This window comes from Lepidochelys kempii, chromosome 1 (assembly GCF_965140285.1).
Source record: "Lepidochelys kempii isolate rLepKem1 chromosome 1, rLepKem1.hap1, whole genome shotgun sequence".
In the NCBI taxonomy this organism is placed as follows: domain Eukaryota; kingdom Metazoa; phylum Chordata; order Testudines; family Cheloniidae; genus Lepidochelys; species Lepidochelys kempii.
The window spans coordinates 120498839-120520556 of record NC_136380.1 but is presented as its reverse complement, the minus strand read 5'-3'; the positions used below and the strand labels follow the sequence as shown (position 1 = coordinate 120520556).

Below are 21718 nucleotides of genomic sequence, written 5' to 3'. Positions count from 1 at the left end.
GCAGCAACAGGGGGTGCCCCTGGCGGCTCATGTCCTGGCCGCGTGCCGCTGGCTGTCACCTTACCAGGCTCGGTGGTCGTCAGCGGGGTGCCATCAGTGGCCAGGTCGATGGAGGAGTCCAGGGGCTCCTCAGAGGCGGGAGCAGAAACAGCAGTTGGGGGAGGGAGCATGGGGAAAAGAGGGGTGGAGTGAGGTCACCCAAATCAAGGTTTGCTGGCAAAAGGTTGTCCTCCCCCTGAGTGACCGGGGTCAGATCTAGGGCCTCGATCTCCTCGAACATGGAGGAGAGGACACTTTCCATCGCCCCAGGGTTCTCCCCGCTGGCACCCGCCACGACAGTTGCCTCGGGGTTCATGGGGGCTTCGGGTAGTGTCAGGACAGAAGGGGCTTCCTCAAGGGTCTCAGTGGGGAGGGTCTCCCGTGGAGGGGAGACACTACCTTCCAGTGCTACCACGTCGTTCCTGGCCGACACCAGTGGATGGGATGCACTCGTGGGCAAAACGGAAGGTTCGGCATCGGTGCCCCCCTTCCTGGTCTTCCAGGGGGCCTCCGCCTCGGGTAGATGAGGCGGAGCTTGAGCCTTCCGCTTGCCTCGCTTCCCCTGGACTAGGGCCCAGCCCTCCATGGCATCACCTGGGGGCTGGTCAGCAGGGGTCATCTCAGGGGGTAAAGACGATGGCTCAGGGGCTTGGGGGGGGACGACGGTGGGGCGGCATAAGGGAGGGAGGATTCTCCCTGGGGCAGGCTGTCTCCCATGCCTGGTGGTATCTCTGCCACACCCTCCTCCATAGGCCCTGCCAGATTGTCAGCAGCGAGGGCGGGGCTCTCCCTCTTGTCTGGGCATTGTAGCGGAGGTGCCCCTTGGGCCTGAGCGACAGAAGTAGTGGTCCGAAGAGGAGGGGGGGCGGGTTCAGGTATTGGGCGGCCAGGGGCGTCGGCAATGATGGGGCCGATGTCCTGCCGGGTCTCGGGACCCCTCCACGGTGATTTGTAGATTCCCCGGGAGGTGTTCCTCCAGTAGACGGCTGTTTCCCTTCCTTGTCCGGGCTTTCTTTTTCTCAGCTCCAACATTCCAGGGATGCCGGAGCAGATGATAAGAAATTCTCTCAGCCGGAGACGGGTCCACAAACAAACAGCAAGCGGCTGGGTCTGGGTCCTTCCACTCCCCCCCTCCGGGGAGCGGGTCAGCAGGCCCCCCCCTCTCTTGGGCGGGGGTTTCAGCTGGAGCGGCAGCAGCATCCGAGGGCAGGCAGGAATGGGGTGGGGGGGGCTAATAGCCGGCCAGCACTCTAGCAACAGCAGAGAAAGAAAAAAAAACGAACAAAAGACAAAAAAGGGGGAGGGCGTCTGGCCCGGTCGGGGGGAAGCCAAAGCAGGGGCAAAAAGCAAGAAAAGCCCAGGCCAGAGGGCAGCAGTAGGAGAGCAGGCTAAGTAGGTCCCTTTTCCCTGGGTAAGGTAACAGGGAAGAACAATCAGGAACTTTCTGGAAACAATTAAGGCAGACAGGCTGATTAGAACACCTGCAGTCAATCAAGAAGCTGCTAGAATCAATTAAGGCAGGCTAATCAGGGCACCTGGGGTTAAAAAAGGAGCTCACTTCAATTTGTGGTGCATGCGAGGAGCTGGGAGCAAGAAGCTGAAAGTGAGAAGGTATACTACTGGAAAACTGAGAAGCATCATCAGACATCAGGAGGAAGGTCCTGTGGTGAGAATAAAGAAGGTGTTGGGAGGAGGCCATAGGGAAGTAGCCCAGGGAGTTGTAGCTGTCACACAGCTGTTACAGGAGCCACTGTAGACAGCTGCAATCCACAGGGCCCTGGGCTAGAACCTGGAGTAGGTGGCAGGCTCGGGTTTCCCCCCATCCTTCCTACTTGATACCGGAGTTGAACTGGACTGTGGGTTCCACCAGAGGGGAAGGTCTCTGGCCTGTTCCCAATCCACTAGGTGGATCAGCAGAGACTGCGGGGATTATTATTCTTCCTTTCCCCATGCTGGCCAGTGATGAGGCTAACTGAGTAAACGGCAGATTTGAACTGTGAAAGTGGCCAAACTGAGGGCTGCTGTGAACCTCTGAGGCGAGAAAATCCACCAATAAGCGCAGTACCCACCAAGGCAGAGGAGGAACTTTGTCACACTTCCCATAAAGAAACTCTTATTGCAAAGTATTTCCACTTTCAAAAATGTGCTCCATTAACAGTCATCTAGCACAATACATTTAAATGGGTGAACTAAATATCCCCCACGCAAGTCTTCAACTTCAGAAGAGTATCAATATGTTATACAGGAGGTCACGCTAGATGATCACACTGGTTCCTTCTGGCCTTATAACCTATGAAACATTTTCCATCATTAGAAAACGTTCCTGTCTAACCACGCTACATGGTCAGCAATAGAGACTGCCCATTTGCATAGACATAGAGAAGAAAGACATGTGGGGGAAGTGGTAGATGTGAGCAAGATAGTGTGGAGAAAATAAAATCATAATTCTGGGTTTCAAGGGATGGCTTAACTGGGGCCTTCCTGGATTTTCAGTGGTTTTGTTGGTACAATATTCATAATTGTTTTTAACTACTTATTTCATTTGTGAAAATTAATCATAATTAAGCAAGCATAATTTATTTTTGCGCATAGTAATTTTTAAAAAAAAATACATGAGAAAAACATCTATTTTTCCATGATCAATTTTCATAGTAAACAGATTTAGTATCTGGGACAGTATATTTTTATGCCAGTTTTGCAGTGCTAAATATCTTATTTGCACGTCACCCACAACCAACATCTGGTTCTACAGCTGTCCCTGCAGAAGCTAATATAGGAACTCTTGTTTATTTCTGTTTTGCTTTATGTTGCTGCTTCTGAAGCTATAGCAAATTCCTATCTGTAATTCTGATTCATTATGGTGATAGTCTACATATCTCCTCTAGGATCTCCTACTTTTATATTAATTAATTTGCACAGTGCACTACCATTATTAGTTCAGTTACTTCCAGACTTTAATTTACAGAAGGTCTGTCCCTTCCCCCTTTCATTTTCTTTCTGAACAGAGTAAATCCCTCAATTCTGAGCTGCCCAGTTGCTTTCACTTTCCCACCATCTGTTTCTATTAATAAAATGTTGAAATTCTCTTTGCATTCACAGTTCCAGGTCCCCTATTTTTTTATTGCCTTGCTTCTTGAAATTATATGAATATCTAAACTCCTTTGTGATTTTACTCCCATAATTCTGGAGGATCTTTTAATATTCCCTCCCACACCCCACTATGTTACTAATACAAATTGGTAGTTTTATCGCTGTCTGACCCATTGTCAAGGTTCCTTCCCCACTCTGAACTCTAGGGTACAGATGTGGGGACCTGCATGAAAGACCCCCTAAGTTTATTTTTACCAGCTTAGGTTAAAAACTTCCCCAAGGTACAAACTTTGCCTTGTCCTTGAACTGTATGCTGCCACCACCAAGCATTTTAAACAAAGAACAGGGAAAGAGGCCACTTGGAGACGTCTTTCCGCAAAATATGCCCCCAAACCTTACACCCCCTTTCCTGGAGAAGGCTTGATAATAATGCTCACCAATTTGTACAGGTGAACACAGACCCAAACCCTTGGATCTTAAGAACAATGAAAAATCAATGAGATTCTTAAAAGAAGAATTTTAATTAAAGAAAAGGTAAAAGAATCACCTCTGTAAAATCAGGATAGTAAATACTTTACAGGGTAATCAGATTCAAAACATAGAGAATCCCTCTAGGCAAAACCTTAAATTACAAAAAGACAGCTTATTTTACCAGCCATTAAACAAAAGAAAATTAACGCATTTCTAGCTCGATTTACTAACTTTACAGGAGTTGTAAGGCTGCATTCCTGATCTGTTCCCGGCAAAAGCATCACACAGACAGAAAAAGCCCTTTGTTCCCCCCCACACACTCCAGCTTTGAAAGTATCTTGTCCCCTCATTGGTCATTTTGGGCCAGGTGCTAGCAAGGTTATCTTGGCTTCTTAGCCCTTTACAGGTGAAAGGGTTTTGCTTCTGGCCAGGAGGGATTTGATATCACTGTATACAGAAAGCTGGTTACCCTTCCTTTTATATTTATGACACCCATTCATCTTGTTTCAAATGATTTTTAATCTCTTTCCTGACTTCTGCATGTACTTTATTTTCCCTTTTCCCCATCCATTAGTTAAACTGTCCCACACAGAAGTCTCTCCTCTTAACCAGCACACTGTTCAGATGCAGTTCATCCCACCTGCCTAATGTAAACTCATTTTCTTCCAATTAGAACCATAATGCCCATTTCTTAACCTTTCAGACTCTGCAGGCAGAATTGCATTTCTCAGAAAATTACAGATGGCTCCACTTTCTTTCACTTCAGGGATTTGTATTTCTTTCTTTCCTTCTACCCCAAAATCAATTGGCACACTGCTTAGGAGGGTTGAAGATACACACCCTCCAGACCCATTTAATGTTACTCTAGAGACAGGGACTGTCAAAGGGAAGGGGAGGTGCTTCATTTTCCTCATGGCTGGGCAGGCTGCCTCCACAGCACTCCCAGCCCAGAAACCAGGGAAGAAGGGCAAAGGCAAAAATGGTTTATACCACCTCTGGGTTCCCCCAATCCCTGGGGCTGCCAAGGGTCAGTTTGACCCCTAGCATAAATCAGAGCTGCCACAGACTCAGTCTAATTGACAACAGCTTGCAATGGCTCCCAAAGGGCCATTGTAGCAGACAGGAACAGGCAGTGCACAGTGTGCCCCAGACATGGCTCCCTGCACATCTCCTGTGTGCTTGGAACGGGTGGGGGTGGCACAGAGCTGGCTGTGGCGATTCCCCAGCTTGCCACTTTGGCCAGATTTAAGGCTTCCTTATGAGAACCTGGCCCAGAATCTCTCACTCAGAGTCCCCATATTGTTCTACTCCTGGTACTCCCCTGCAGGGTCTGTTCCTTACAGCACTCTTTACTAATCCCTCAAAACACTTCCCAAGTGTTTCCCTGAGTGAATCAATATGGGTAGATATTACTGTCCACTCCCCAGTCCAGATCAGGAAGCTTGCACATAATCTTGCATCATGAACACCTAAAGCAATGAATCATGTACAATTCAGTCTCACCACTATATGAATCTGCACACTTTTAGGAGCCCGAGAAAGGTGGATTCATACTATCAAAGGGACACAGGCTTAAACACTACAGTGATGGGCAGTCTAGAAAACCCAGAAATTGACAGATTTGATAGAATTCCCAGCTCTTCCTCTATACTCAAGAACTGTTATCTTTAATGGTGCCTCAGCTCATAACTTTACTGAGAGTCGCACAATATTTGGGGGTTTTCCTTAAAGCCCAAGATCCTGGAATCATGCTATTATGTGAGACTCTCCACTTTCATTTTAAAAAATAAGCCTTTAGGCCTTCATGGTTGTGGAAAAGAGCTTGAAAATGTGATTCAGTGAACCCTAACGGCTCAAAAGCCAGGATGCAAATACAGAATGCAAGATGTATTATTTTTAAGCCACTCATGATTTTGGGGGGCTCGACTCATGGTTTTTGAGCAGAGGGTTGGCAGTGGTGTTAACAAACATTCCCCAAATTCTCCTTCACCTGTTACAAATAAAAGCCAAGTCCTGCAACCTCAACTGGTCAAAAGAGAATTATTCAACACCTGTTTTTCATTTGGGGCTTGGAGGCTCTCAGAGCTCAACAGTTTCAAAGAAAACCCCTCTGCTTCCAACACCACCCAGACAGGATCATAATCAAACTACAGATACCAACCTGAGGTGTGACCTTCTTACCCAGGGAACAAGAAATACTCACAAATGATGATGAAAGAGAAAAATGCACATCAAAATTCCTAAGCTGAGAGCCATCAGAGTGGCCCCTACACAATGGTCACTCAGGAGGAACTCTGCTTCCATGCTGCAGCTCCGAGGTGCATTCTCTCCTTCTACAGCCACCCCTCCAGCAAGCCCAACTAATCAGACCTGCCATGGAGGAAGGAAGATACGGTTCTAAGGGGTTATTATACCAGACATGACCTCTTTTTTTGATCCTCTGATCTCCATCCGGGCGGCTTTTTGAAATATGAAAAAATGTCTGGGATTTTTCCTTGTTCACTGCAGATCAGAAAGAGCTGTTTCTGTGCCCCAATTGGTCCCTCCTCTGCATATGCAGCTGCTGGCCCCGCCCAGCCTGACCCTGCCCACCAGCTAAGCGGAGCTGCCAAGCGCCTCTTGGCCAGGCCGCCTATCCTGCTGTGGGGCCTCAGAGCCCTGCCAGGAGGGCGACAGGGCCAGGCCCTAGCTCCCTGCCCTGGGGAGGGGGAGAGGCCCACAGAGAGGTGCTGACTGGTAGGCTTGCGCTGTGTCCTAGGCCTGTGCCAGCCGCCCTGCCATGGAACGACACTGCCACCCATCTCAAAAGTGAGGCCGCAGGTACCCCCTCCAGCACCTCCCAAATACCCCTCCCAGTACGCACATCCCCCTCCTGCATCTCCCAAATACCCTCTCCAGCACCCCCTAACTGCACCACCCCCTCCCCAGCTCCTCCTCTCTCCGGCAGCATCCTCTATTTGGGAACTTAAAATATGGTAACCCTGTTCTAAGAAATTATAACCATCTCTGTGACTAGCTAATTTGACCACACATGCACCTGCATTTTGCCTTCTTCATACAAAAGCAGATCACCCAACAGAAACTGAACATGTTCTGTGGGTTCTAATGCACTGAGGCTGAGGGCTATTACATCCTTAGTAGCTAAGAAGCATTATCTGGTGCTGGATTTGAATCCACTATTTCCTTTTTGCTACAGCAATTCGGCTATACAACACATCAGTTGTAAGTGCAGTAAAAGCTGTCTGTTAAAGACAAGTGACAGAAAACTATAGATTAGAAAAGAGGTAGGTTACTCCTGGCAATATCCTGTTGGGATCAAAGAGCTAACTTCAAGGGGTTAATTCAGTATTGTGCTGGAGGGGGCTTGTGGCAGGCCCTTATAAAAATTCTGCCACTAAAATGAAGGCCAGTTTGGGAGGATTTCCTTATCTCTGAAACTCTCCATTACATCCATCCCTCCTCTTTGTAAACATGCCTGCCTGCCACACATGGCTTATCAAAGACTGGGGGGCAAGGGGCACAGCCCTGGGCTACTTTTGTGTGTGTGTGGAGAGAAAGAGGCAAAATTCCACACACGTTGCCACATGGAAACAGAGAAATTTATTTTAAGGACCAAAAAAGGGGGATTTGCAGTCACATCTTGTTCCTGTTCTTCTCTTTTTTCCTCCCTTTTTTTGCATCTGCCAAGCCATTTAACCCAAACAGGCTGCCACTAAGGCCAGCAGGGTCAGCCCCACATCCTTTTGTCTATCCTTGGACAGTCACATGCATAATGGGAACATCCAGATTTACTACTGTAAGAATCAATTGACTGATTAACTGACTAATGGGGGCAAGGGAGAAACTTCCACTCCAGGCAAGTTATAACCTACAGGGAAATGCTATGTGCATGGGCAGCAAAGATGTAATTCTCCCACAGGGGAATCTGTAAATTAACTTGGAGCACAGCAGTGGAGGTAAAGCAGAAAAATGGAACATTTTTCTGCTCTTGTGTCACATTTGGCCCCCTTAAATTTATAATTCTCTTGGCTAAGTAAGAAATAAGATTTATTAGCAAAATTTTGGGACAAGCTAAATGTCACCTGCTGCTACAAAAGCGAGGAAGAAAAGTAGTTTCAGATCACAAGATGGGGCTTTAGCATGTGTGCGTGTGAGGAGGAAGATCAACCCCAAACCACTGGTACCTTCCAATGAGGAAGGTTGATTAAAAAGCTTGTGTCCTCCATTTTATTTCCTTCCATTTGCACCCCACTTATTCTGCTTCACACTGCGTCTCTAGAGTAGCTCTTTTGTAACAACTCTGTGTATAGGAGATTGGCTTGGCAGCTGCTCAGGGGCAGAGCCGATACCCTTGCTCAGCAGGAGCCTAGTCTCCCCAGGCAGGATTATCCTGCTTGAAGATAAGTGGCATTGCAGTGGCCATTGAAAAGCAGTGCAATTCCCTGCACATACAGATAGCTAATTTAAAGCTCTAGTTGAGCCTGTGATGTTTCTAGAATGGCTTTATTTATGCTCTGCCAAATCACTGTTATAAGTCTAGTCATCCTATCTAATAAATGTTGATGCAGTTGCTAATTTTGGACCCAATATTACAGAGTACTGAACAGCGCAATTCCCCCCGAAATCAACAGGTTCCCACAGTACCTAGAGACAATGGGCTTTCTACCATTCCTGGGCTACTGTATTTTGACCAGCTGAGAAAACAGAATTACTGACCATTTTACCCAATCAAGACAACCTGTTTCAAAAACTATATATGTTTTTTTCTGAATGACTGAAATTCTCTCAAAGTTTAATCAGTCAATAATATGAATTAAGGCTGCCACTTTTGGTTGGATGTATTCCTGGAGGTTTCATCACATGACACAATCTCTAACTAAAGATTCATCTTTAATTCCTGGAGACTCCAGGACAATCCTGGAGGGCTAGCAACCCTAACACAAATCCACCCAGCAATCTCAGTACAAGATTCCTTTAGTACAGGAGACCACCTTTACATTTCTTATTAATTACATTTTGCTGTGCTAGCTTTTTATATATTATATAAACAAGAATGAGACATCCTTCTGGGCATAACAGATGGTTCTCTCCTGGCAGGAAGGCTTCTTGGAAACAGAGTTGTAGCCTGACCTTAGTGTATTTAGTATCGAACATTTGGATATTGAGACAGAGATCACAATGTCACGTAGAAAGCAACATGAAAACTCGATCTCTGTTTAACCTAGAACCTTTCACAAAATGAAGCAGGAAACTTGAATTTAAATCTTGTGTTGAAGGCCTTCTTATTGTAATGCAATTGGTACCCCTACACGTTAAGTAATCTTAATAAAAATATAGTTCTTACCAACTCCTCTTGGAAAGTGAAATATTTAACTTTGCTAAAATATAAGGGGCTAAACCAGGCCAAGTTAATATGGGGAGGGGGGAGGGGAATCAACTATACCTTGTGAATTTTCTTCTTGCAAATATTTGAAATGTACAAAAGTTTTAATTTTACTAACACCATGAAATAAAGGTCTATTCCCTCAGGCTACTGTTTTGTCAGGTCTCATAAGCTAAGCAGGATCAGGCCAGTTCATTATTTGAATGATCAAAAGCCTAGGTACTATTGGCAGTTCATTTGGTAGCACTTGGATCTTTGAGTTCATACTGAACAAATGTTTTTCCATGGTGTTCAGAGACACTGTGCTGATCACAGTGCCATGTGTTATAGTTTTGGGAAGAGTGGAGGAGCCTGAGGAAGATGTTATGACACGGGACATAACACAGAGATCCTGGCACTTCACATTCTTTAATGTTCCCATGGCACCTAACAAAAGGGGAGGTGCCATTGTGTTCTCACCAATGCACACTACAAGTATTATTAAGGTTGCCTGACACCTCCCATTACAAGACTCTATTTTCAGTTGCCTATAACTTTGCCAAACTTTAACCATGTGGGCTGAAGTTTCCCATGCCAAAATGGTTCAGCTGTAGCCCGTTTCCAAAAACAAAGCTAGGAAAGAATACATTTTGTCTATATTTAAAAAATTATTGCACCCTTTTCTCTGAAATGATCTAATGCCCCTATGCTACAGGGCAGGGATTTGAAATTTGGCAAGGGGGGTGGGGGTGGCCTTTGTGTCAGGGAGGTGCCCTTTGACATCCCAGGGGAAATCAGCCCAAATTTAGACATGTTATAAACCATTGAAAAAAAACTGCAGTTCACACCCGCCCACTAGACTTAGCTAGAGCTTAAACAGCAAAAATCTCCAAAGATTCCATCCTCACTGAGCATGCTCGAGCCTCTCAGTTCTTAGGGCTGACCAGACTGCACATGTGCCATCCCCACACTGCAACTGAGCATGCTCCAGCCCAGGGCTACCAAGCTGGACTTTCCCTATTTTATAATGGCCGCTCCCAGCTGCTCTGAGATAGGCTCTGAGAGCAGGGGAGCCTGTGCTTTCAGTGACTCCCTGCCACCCCCACCGGCGCCTGATCAGCATGAAGGAAGAAGCCATCTGATCAGGGGAAGAGAAAGGAGTAGACTGGAGTGAGGAGTCTGGTGAGACTGGAACTGAATGAGGGAGAGGAACTGTGCCCGGGAACTGAAGGGGAGACTGGAACTAGTTACACAAGAAGCCTGTGATGAAAACTGGGATTGGACAAGATGAAGCTGGGGTGACTAGGAGAGACTGGGAAGAGGAACCAGTGGAGCTGTTAAACAGAGGAGAACTAGGATTGCCTGGGCAAAGAGACTGGGAGAAAGACTCATGGAGAAGGTGGGGTGGCTTGAGATTAGATGAGAAGTCTGAGGGGGGAGAATGGTGACACAGATCGGACAAGAAGCCAGGGTCGGGAGGAAAGTAGGACAAGGAGGTGGCCCTGAGTGAGACAGTGAAAAGGCTGACAATCTGACTGACACACACAAACAGAGGGTCCAGGTCCAGACTGTAAACCGCATAGGCTAGTTCTCCTAGCTTGGAAACTGGCTAGAGGTGAAAGTAGATAAGGGAAACAGGCATATAGGTTTCTGTTATTTTAAATCCACTTCCCTAAGCACTTTGCATACACATCGAAGGGTTTTGCCTGTTCCTTTTTTGCCTTCATAGCTTTCCACTAGTCAATCACTGCCCAGGGCCCAGATATAATTCATGAATCTTCAGTGGCTCACTACTTCCTCTGCTATCTCAACTACCATCTTCTTCCAATCTGACCATCTGTGTCCTCCAAACTTTCATTGGCCTGGTCCTGCAAAACACTGGAATGGTTGCAAAGTACAACCTGGAATCTGATCTGCATTTCTTTGCCCTTGAAATTCTCTACTGCTATAAACACTCTTGTTGTCTGGCTTCGTGATCTTTTTTACTTGAAGTTGTAACGTACCCACTAAAAGATAATAATCTGAGCCAACATCTGCTCCTCTGCTTACTCTGACATCCCTCCAAAAAGATGTCCATCTCTTATTTATACACTCATGATCTATCTGGCTGACAATCACATTGTCTGGTGATCTCAATGTGACCTTGTGAATCCTCTTGTGCTAGAAGAGACTGCCTCCTATCTTTTGGAGGTTTGTGACACAGAAATTCAAGAACTGTTTGCCATATCAGTTTGGATACCTTCTGCTGCTGTGCCCATAACACCTTCCCAGCCAATAGAGCTGTTGCCAATTTGTGCATTGAAGTTGCCTATCAAGTTAATGTCATGGTTAGGCAAGCCATCAAATACTTGCTGCACCTGCGCAGAGAATGTATCCTTTTCACTGTCACCTACTGCATTTGTTGGTGCATATACTCGGATTATTGCATGCTTGACGTGTCTTGTTGGCTGTCTGCCTGTTCTGTTGTTCACTGGCTCCCACGCCAGCAGAGGCTTTGTTGTGATGTTATTCAACATAATTACACCTCTTTTGTCCATTCCACATCCCAAGTACAGTAGAACTGTTTAACCAAGCCTCCATTATCCGGCTCTCTGTATTAACCAAACCAACAGCTGCCTGGGGCTGTTAGCGGCTGAGGCTCCAACTGTCAGCATGACAGCAGGAGCCCCACTGCCCGGAGCTGATAACCTGAGCCCGACAACTCATTCTCTGGTTTATCTGGATTTTTGGTTATCCGACCTGGCCCCACTCAGATAATCGAGGTTTCACTGTGTAAGATTGTAGCACCATCACACACCATCTTCCCACTCCCTGCCCATCTTGTCTCACTGACACCAAGTATGGTCAGATGGTACTTTTTTCATTTCTCACATAACCTGTGCCAACTTTCCCAGACAATACAAAGAGCTGACAGAGCAGGACATCACAGAAGATATAACAGAAGGATATCAAAGAAAGCTCAGGTGGTTGCGACATGTATGCCCTATGGAACGAGCAAGACATCCTGTTGCTACCCAGTGGCACATACAGAGAAGAAGACAAAGAAATAAAGAGGAGAGGCAGGTAAGATAGAAGTGCCTAGTTTCAGGAGAAGGCTGAAGAGGCAGAGAAGCAGCACAGAGGGGAAGACATCAAGCAGCTCTACAGAACAGTGATAGACCTCTCAGGAAGAACCAGACAGTCACAGGTTGTGCTTACCAGGGATTCTAGGGTACAGGCATTGAAAATGCATGAAGAACAAGCCAGACAATGGTGAAAGTTTCCATTCCATTAAACGGCCCAGGGCAGATCATGCTCAGGTTTAAGAGAAATGCCAGTACTAAATTAGAAACAGAAGAGGACCAACAATATCTAATGAAATTAAAGCAACAGTCCAAGATTTTAAACAGGGGAAAGATTTTTGTGTTTAACAGAATTCAACTTTGGCGAAAGAACAAGTGCCACAAGACTGGAAAGACAGTATCACGGTGTCATTGACAAAAAAGGGTGATCACAGTGGCTGAATGAACCTGGGAGCTATTGTACTGCTACCAACCTCGGGTAAAGTATTGGGCACCATTATGCTGAATGGACTGAAGTAGATGAAATATTAAGAGAAGAATAGGCTGGGTTCTATCCAGGCACATCACGTTGTGAACAGATATTCACCCTTTGAGAGATCGTCAGAAAAGCTGCTGCTTGGCAAAAGCACACCTTTATCAAATGTATTGGCTTTAAGAAAGCATTCGATACCCGGTGGAATATTGCTAGCTACAGGATCCCAGACAAGCTGATCAACATAACAAGTTTGTATGATGGAAGTATACGAGCAGTATAATCAGATGCAGGCCTGAGTGAGTGATTCGATATTGTGACTGGAGTTAGACAAGGGTGTGTGCTACCACCCATCATCTTTGCACTAGAAACACACTGAGTGATGAAGCAGGTAACAAAAGGCACCATGGGTGAAGTAAAATGGGTTAGTAGAGATGAGTTATACAACCTTGACTTTGCAATGGCAATCTTAATTCTGATATTGCCTAACTTTTTAATGTTTGACTTTGCAACCTTGATAATGTTCTATTAACACAGAAGTTCTGTATGTGAGAAAGATGTAAGTTATCACAAAGGATAAAAACCCAGTGTCTCACTGCCACCATAGTGAGCTGGCTTGCTTGCATGTACAGCATTGCCTTCTACTCTGCCCTCAACACTGTAACATTCCCAGAATCCTTGAGCTCAAGTGGCAGGGGCCTATGATTTTGGGGTAGGAATTAAATTCTAACCCTACTGTCCTCCTGAAGTTCCAAGTAGACATAAGGTGCATAATGATAAGCACAAAACCCCAGGTAGCCACAATTTTATTCAGGTGCATGATCCACAGAGAGCAGAGTGGTCCCATGTTACTGGCTTCCTGCTCCTGGTTTCCATCTGTTAAACTGGTTTTAAAGCTAGCTAAATGCATTAATTCCCTAGCAATTTGTTTTCATGTAACTGTCTATTGAGTGTTATATGATTGTGATAAAAGAGGGATGGGTCAACAGAATCATAACTGGAAGGGTAGAAGGTCCACAAAATAATCCCTTTTAACATAAAGGCCATACTAGGAAAGCATTCAAGAAATCCTGTAGCAATTGCTGTTGTGGGTAGCTTTCCAAAACAAGGCCAGATTTTATAGAGTGAGACACGTAACATTTCCACAGGATTTGACATGAAACATTCTTTTAATAAATGCTATAGTGTTTGTTTAAATAATATTGATACACAGAAAACTGCCAGCAGAACTTGCAACACACTTATCAGCCTCAACCTATGGTGAAAATACAGCTTTTAGATGACAGAATTCATACTGAATAATTTTCATGTTTCATGAAAAGCTACATGAAGAGGCTGTATAAATGAGCCTTTCAAAACACCAACAGAAAGTTTTTGCATTGGCGTCAATTCTAGCTGCCGCCAACATACAATTTCAAAACCAAACCACTGCATTGCTGTCCTTCCTTCCAACACCTTCTTCACAGAAATTGCCTTCTAGATACAGACAAATTAGAAATTTAAAGTGCTTGTTCCTTTGTGTTCTCCATTAAAAGTTCACAATATTCATATTAATTATCAAAATGTAGTTTTGTTTTTCCTCAACTAATGTTTGGTCATTGCACTCATTGTTAAGGACAGACAATTTAGTTTATCAATGGGAGGCTGCATATTTAAAAATGCAAATTAAAGCAAGATTCGGTGTCTTTCTTAAAAGTGATACTCTAGCTCAACCACAATGTATGGACCTGATGCAAGAATTATAGGGTGAGGTTCTATGGCTTGTGTTCCTCAGGAAGTCAGACTAGATGATCACAATAGTCCCTCTAGCCTTAAAATTCTATGAAATATGGTATATAATCCACTTTGTTTGGCACCAGTAGTGATCTCAGCACCATACCATGCATAAAAATAAAGACAGTTCCTGCCCAAAGGAGCTTACAATTTAAAGATTACATGCATAGACAGACTGCACGGAGAAATCCAGGAATATGGGACAATTTAGTTTTCCCCTTCCCTCATTATTAATTCAGTTCTTGCAGGCATCAGAGAAGAAGTGTTTTGTTACTTTTTTTTTTTTTAAAAGGGCAATGTGAATGAAGAACCTGAGAGAGACCATTCCATGCATATTGGACAAATGCACAGAGTGTGCGGAAAAGAATGAACAGGGCACTAAGGCAGGCACATATTAAAAAGCCTGATGAAAAACTGTTCACTTGATGCAGTTTGCTAATATTAAAATTTCACTACAGCTCTCATTCTTGAAGGTTATTTGTGAAAATACTTACAAAGCCTATATCCACACCACAGACCAGCAATGGTTAATGCTTTAAACGGAAGCAATGTTGAGCCATAGGACAACAGAAAGACAATACCTCATCACTAGCAGTAAAGAGATACTACGCTTTTTCCCAATGCAAAGCTTCAAACTGTGAAGGCAGAGTAGTAGAACCCATTCTTGGCAAAGCTAATAGTTCTCTGACTGCTATTACTCTCAGTGATTTAAAGGTTATGCATTAGAAAATTCCCTCCAGGAGAAATGCCAGTCACCAGATTCAATCTGTGTATGTTACACCTTAGCTTTGGAGCTGTACCTATTACAGGAAAGCTCACTTATATGGAGTGGTATTACCTTGCAAACAGCTTATTCAAATATAAGATTAGTATTTGTTTCTTAGCACTGAGAAAGAAAACGACACATTGTAGAAGTGTTTGCAAACAAATAGAGACATAATTCATAAGTTTATGATACAATGTGGTTTACTTCATTGTATTTGTAATTGCTCATCTACAAACTGCCCTAATTCATTCTAGATATGCTGCCAAGCAAAGTTAGGATCAACTGTAAAAATAAAACAATTTATTTTAAATTCTTCTTGAATCTTTGCACATACACTGTCAAGGATCAGACTCATTAGGGTGCAAAGTGTAATGTATAATTGTTCTTAAAATGCTAAACATAATTGTATTGTATATGTGGGGAAATGTATTTTCCCGTCAAAGACATCTGTGTTTGTGAGCAGATGCCTTTCCTCAACTGCTCCAAGACACTGACCACTACCCCACCTACAGTCAAAGTTCACCCTCTTCCTGCTTTTTGACTTTCATTAACAACCAAAATGGATGAAAAAGTCTAGCCTAAGGCTGCTTCTAGGGTTCCTAACTTGGGGCTGATGATCAGCCTACCACTAGTTGCTCTATGCCCAAACCCCAGATCCCTCTGTCAGGAAAGACCAGCTTAGAAATTGGCTTCCTCTCTTCTTATTTCCTCCAGGATTGATATTTCTGGCAGAAGTTGTGGATCTAGGCCCACTACAGCCCAACTGCAGGGCTATTAACCCCTTCCTACACTGTTCACCCCATCACAAATTACAGTCTCCAAAGACTCCAGCATTGAGCCCTGAAAGACATAAACCATGAATCTCTTCCCATGGTATCTTTATTTCCCAAGTGTCCCATAAATTCTACCTCCCTTGTCCTTCATTTCTCCTCTCTCTCTATTCTGTCCCTTCCTACTCCTGTTCTATCCACAGTACGGGAGGGCTGTTTCTTTCCACTCTGCTGGGTCTGGACTGCTCCACTACATTTGTCTGCAACATGTGAGCAGAACTGACAGCAATTAGAGATCGCGTCAACTTTCACACTGCAGACCTCACTATCAGCATGACAAAACTGCAGGACATGGCCAAGACTGTGGCTGTCATGATAAATGCAGGACAACTGAGAGGTACATATTCTTATCAATATGCAAGACGCTACCAGAATATCAATGGTCCCCTTTTAAATAAATGTATCCCATTTCTTTAGTAGTCTGTCTTAATGAGATTTCACTGTTTATGAGAATAGTATTGATTAATTGGACATACAGGTCCAAGGACTGTGGGCAAGATTCTGTGCCTTGCCTCTAAGTGGTAGATCAATGGAGGAGGAACAGTATTTTCTCTTGAAAGAGTATAGGATGAAGGCTCAAGAAGGATCTTTTAATTTTAAAAGGTCAATCCTAGGTCATAATTTATATGAGTGTAAATTGGAGCAGTCTACCATTTTGCGGGGAGGGGGCTCCAGTTCTAACAATAAGTAGATACCTCTCAATATTGAGAGATGGACATCATCATCATCTGTTCCAGGTTACTTACCCCACAGCTATGCTTACCAAACAAAGCCAGACTGTGGACAATATTTGGCAAAAGTATTTTTATTTTCTGAGACTGGGAGAATTCTCCAATCTCTTATAATAAGTGTTGATCAAGGATATTGGGCAGTAACTAGCATATTTACCTGGGCTTTTGCAGTACTGAGATAAGGGCAGTTCATGGGAATGGAGCTAGGACACCATCTTTTGAAGAGTCTCAGAAATACCTGTCAGGAATGGTTTAGTTATTCTGTAGCCCTACCTTGAGTGCAGGGGACTGGACTTGAAGACCTACTGAGGTCCCTTCCCGTACCATGCTTCTATGATTCTATGCGAATTAGGGGAGGGGGTGGAGGGCAAGTATTTCAGCGTTTCTGTACTGAGAAACTATCATTTCCAGGTTTGCCAGGCTGCCTGCTCTGGATTGCTCCCTGGACCCACAGCTCCTAGTCGTCATCTTCGGGTAACTAAATGAGGCTTAGATGCAGGTGATCTGTGCACCCGATCAAAGTCTGTGTCCCAAGGCAGCTTGATTAATATGCAATGAAGGAATCAGCATGCTTGCTAGGACGCTCATATTGCAGTGCTGAGATCTATCCCCTTTGTCCTACAGGGCTTTTATCAAGTCAGGCAGGTTTTGCCTCCACCTCTTGTACAGCCCAGGATTGGTCTTCAAAGCCAAAATCTGTTCTTCAGACTCTGCTGTCCACACAGATCCTGCAGCGTCATCTGAACTGTGTCCAGAAGGGACTGCATGCTGGTGATGTCATCAGAAGTAGTCCTGCATGAGTGAGCCTGCTACATGGTTGAGATTCCATTCTCAGTCTGCGTTTTGAGGGGCAGAGGTGTCATAGCTGTTTATATCAACTCTTTCAAAGTTCTTCTCTGATGGAGCGATTTGAAAGGTTCTGCTATCATCCCTGTAAGTTCAAGTGCTTCTTAAAACTGCTGTAGAAACTTTTTGGGTAAGGATGTTTTAGGTAAACACCTAATTTGTCTGGATCTTGATCGCAGAGTTCAGAATCAGGCAGCCATCTTCCTTCTACAGCTCAAATGACTCCTTGTAAGGATTATTTCATTCATATTTTCAAAAGGTACTAGTGCACATTAGGGATTATATTAAAATTTGATCATTAAAAACAAATTCACTCCAGTGTAAAGCTGTCATATGTCAGTCTTTAGGAAACATGTATGGCACAGGTGCAGACAGCTGAAAATAGAGTACTACAATAGACACTAAATGAACCTGGTACTACTGGCTGGGAGGGGAGCAGCAGCAAGCTCCACATCTCAATTTGGACTAGCCAACAAAGTGCTAAGGTTTAAAAATATTGAAGTTTATACACATGTAAAGACCTATTGCATTTCCACACCAGTCTCAGCTCCCCTCCAACATTTAACACTAGTGTTGAGTTTAGTGAGAAACTGAGAGGAAAATAATTGGCTTATATTCACCAAGGAGTTCTCAAGCCAAGCAACCTGTTGAACTGAATCTTCAGAAGAAAAACAGAGCTCAACAGTGAGCTTTTAAAAACAGGAGGTTTTGAGACAAACACAAGTGTAAAGCTGTTTTCCAGGACAACCTGCACTTTTAAACTCACGTCAGCTGACATGACTGAGTCAAGAGTTTGAATCAAATGCACATACCACCACCTCTATATCATTCCCTTTGGTTTAGAAAACCAAAATCAAAAAAGAATTAGATAAGTTAATGGAGGATAGGTCCATCAATAGCTTTTAGCCAGGATGGGCAGGAATGGTGTCCCTAGCCTCTGTTTGTCAGAAGCTGGGAATGGGAGACAGGGGATGGATCACCTGGTGATTACCTGTTTTGTCCACTCCCTCTGGGGCACCTGGCATTGGCCACTGTTGGAAGAAAAGATACTGGACTAGATGGACCTTTGGTCTGACCCAGTATGGCTGTTCTTATGCAGACAGATCTCCGCTGTTGATATACTCTGGTCTTGCACATTGCTTATAACATATCTTGGATTTTATTATCCATCTGCTTCCTTTTAGGGCTTGTCTGCATATGGAAATTGACCAGAATGATTACTGCAAAATAAACTATTCCAGAATAGCTCCCAGTGTGGACACACACATTCCAGAAGAAGAATGCCTTTTTCCATTTTAGCTTAATCCACTTTTAAAGTGGATGCTCTCTCAAATTTTGTATTCCCTCTCCATCATCTACTCCACCCACCTGGGTTTATCATTATTTGTCATGTAACTGTAGTCCTGATACTGTGGCCTCTTTCTGCCTCTTGCATGAGACCTTAAGTGGAAAGGCAGAGATCACAAAAGCCCTCAAGGCACCCCAGGTACAAGCAAGCAATTGGTTTGCAGATAGGCGTTTAGAACCCTGCTCCAACTTATTTTTTTCAATTTGAGTGATGGGAGTTGCATTGGATGGGAGGAAACTTCTCCCACTCAAGCTGTGGAGTAACATCAGGTGGAGCTTCCAACTCAGAAGAGAGTCACTTGCAAAGGATGGGTTTCAGAGTAGCAGCTGTGTTAGTCTGTATTCGCAAAAAGAAAAGGAGTACTTGTGGCACCTTAGAGACTAACCAATTTATCTGAGCATAAGCTTTTGTGAGCTACAGCTCACTTCATCGGATGCATACTGATTAAGTGAGTATGCATCCAATGAAGTGAGCTGTAGCTCACGAAAGCTTATGCTCAAATAAATTGGTTAGTCTCTAAGGTGCCACAAGTACTCCTTTAATTTCGATTGTAAATTCATCAGGTGAAAAGACCTTGCCATCAAGTATTTCTGTAAAGTATTATGTACACGAACATCACTACACAAAAGAGGTGCCCATGCTAATGTCAAAACACAGGCTCTGTGATAAAATACCCAGAAACATGGATGAAAATAAATGACAATGCGACTGTCACATAATAATAAATTCAAATGGATTGTTGGTAGGATTAATTACAAAAATCAGTTTTGAAGTTCTGCATCTGTCTGCAAGATAGTTATTTATATGCATCTATTTTTTCCTCCAAAACACCAAAGGCAAGGCACAGCTATTTTAAAGTGATCACAGTAGCCCACTTCTCAAGATCAACAATACAGAAAACAAAATTATGCTGACATGGAAAAAAATCACCATGGCCTACAAACAGCTGGACTAGTAAGTGGGAAGTTGGAAGAAAATGATTTTTGAAATTGGAGGGAGACCTTGACAGTGCCTGTTAAGTAAACAGCAAGCATCATAAGCCTGTTCAAAATGGATACTGCATATGAACACCTTAACCGGCGGGATTAAGTAGGGAAACTCAACATTCCCCCTTATTTGGGTAGCAAATACAGCATACCCCTTCACTCGCCCATCACTGGTTCCTAAGCTTACGAGGAGCAGAAGCCCCGGCATCAGCCCGCCAGGCCTGCAGGGCAGCCCAGGCTCCGGCAGCCCAGCAGCTGCCGCGCAGACACCCGGCGAACTATTCACAAGTCAGGATTTGTCCCCGCCCTGCCAACTGATGCCCTCGACCTCGGCACCCGCCAAGCACCAGGCGCGAGCCGCGCGGCGGCCACATCCCGCCCGGGCCCGGCGCGGGGCATCGGCGGCGCCGCCGCAGCCCCGGTCACGAAACGCCCCCGCGCGCGGGCTGCGGCCATCGCGGCGCTTCCCCCCGGCCCCCGCCCCGGCAACCAGCCCTGCCCACGGCGGGCAGCTGCCCAGGGCTGAGGGGAGCCGAGCGTCCCCTGGCCATAGCCGGGGCGCGGTCCGGAGCAGGGACCGCTGCCCCGTCCTGCTGCCGCCCGCTGGTCCCCCCCGGCCGCTGCCGCACCTCCGAGCCCCCGCAGTGCATCCGCAGGCTGGGGCACAGCCCGGGAAACGAGCCGCCGCCTCCTTACCGCCGCCGCCCCGCTCCTCCGCCGCTCCCGCCCAACAGGGCTCGCAGCAGCAGCAGCGCCCCGCTCCGCCGCCCGCGGCTCCAGCGGCCGGAGGCGTCGACGCGCTCCGCAGCTCCCGGTTGTGACGGCAGAAGGCAGCCCGGCCCCTCCTCCCGCCGCAGGAGCGGCGGCGGCTCGGCCCCCTGCAGGCCAGCTCCTGCCCGGGCGTCCTCTGCCGCAGCGCCGCCCCCCCGGGGGTGGGTCTCAGGAGAGCTGGTAAAATCCCCTCTGCTGAAATCCCCTCCCGCTCCGGCAGGGCCGGGAGCCTCTTGCGTCCGGGGGCGCTGGAACAATGTGGGGAGTGGAGGCGCTGAGCGCTATTGCACTCAGCTGTAAACCCTGTATATGGTGGAAACCACGTCAAGCCGGGGGGCGCCCCTAGTTCCTTCCAGCACCTCTGCTTGGGTCTCCGCCTGCTGCACGCGTAGGCCCGCACTTTCAACATGAGGGGGCCCTGCCCTGCTCTGCTTGCCTTGTGCAAGCCAAAACGGGCCGCTGAGCACTATCCATGCAATCCGCACTGCGTTACCTAGAGCCAGTAGGGTGCTCCGCACTGTGCAAGGTATGAAAAGAGCCGCTCCCTGAGCCAACCTGCTCTTGGCACTGTAGCGAGCACATGCTATGGGCAACCGCACCCACAAGCTGTGGCCATCCAAGCCTGTGAACAGTACTGCTGCCAACCTCAAACTGTTGGAACTGAGTCAGTCTGGTCCCCACCCTATGAATTGGAAATTCGTGAATGTCTTAAAAATAAATTGAGGTTTTGCTTATTTGTGTTCAGGTTTTGGAGCCTTCTGGGTGCGCTCAGCCACATCTTCAAACTTTGGTTTGAAACCATGAAGGCTAGAAAGTTACTTTACAAAAAAACAATTAAAGCTGAGGTTCTCTCCTGAGTCTCCAGGAAGCTGAACTTTAAGTAAACATTGCCTATCATAAAACCAGTAATTAAATTACACCTGTTGGCAACACATACAGGTGTGTCATTTGCTTTAAAAAGGGGCAAAATGAAAGGCATCCTAAGATACACAGGTATTTAAGTTTTGTATTAAACATAACCTTACTGATTTCCTCTTCAATTTTTTGGGTTGATTTAAACATTTCCTTCAGTTTTTGAAACATGAGCATCTGAAAACAAAATTGACCAGTTTCTCTCCGTGTCCAATTTAAAGTTCAAAAGTAAACTAACAGCACATGTAGGGAAAAAAAA

The 21718-nt window shown here is 45.5% G+C and overlaps 1 protein-coding gene across 16 annotated transcripts in view; it reads right to left on the bottom strand.

The window, feature by feature from the left end:
• Positions 1 to 20713, bottom strand: part of INPP4A (inositol polyphosphate-4-phosphatase type I A) — a 198043-nt gene extending 177330 nt beyond the window's left edge. For 4 of the 16 annotated variants that reach the window (XM_073352666.2, XM_073352639.2, XM_073352688.2 and 1 more), the window contains exon 1: positions 20473 to 20709. The gene's annotated coding sequence lies outside the window, so the exon portion shown is untranslated. Of the gene's footprint in view, positions 1 to 20405 lie in introns of all 16 variants that reach the window. The other 12 variants (XM_073352738.2, XM_073352757.2, XM_073352762.2 and 9 more) reach the window with 9 other exon arrangements.
• Between the last annotated feature and the right edge of the window lie 1005 nt (positions 20714 to 21718).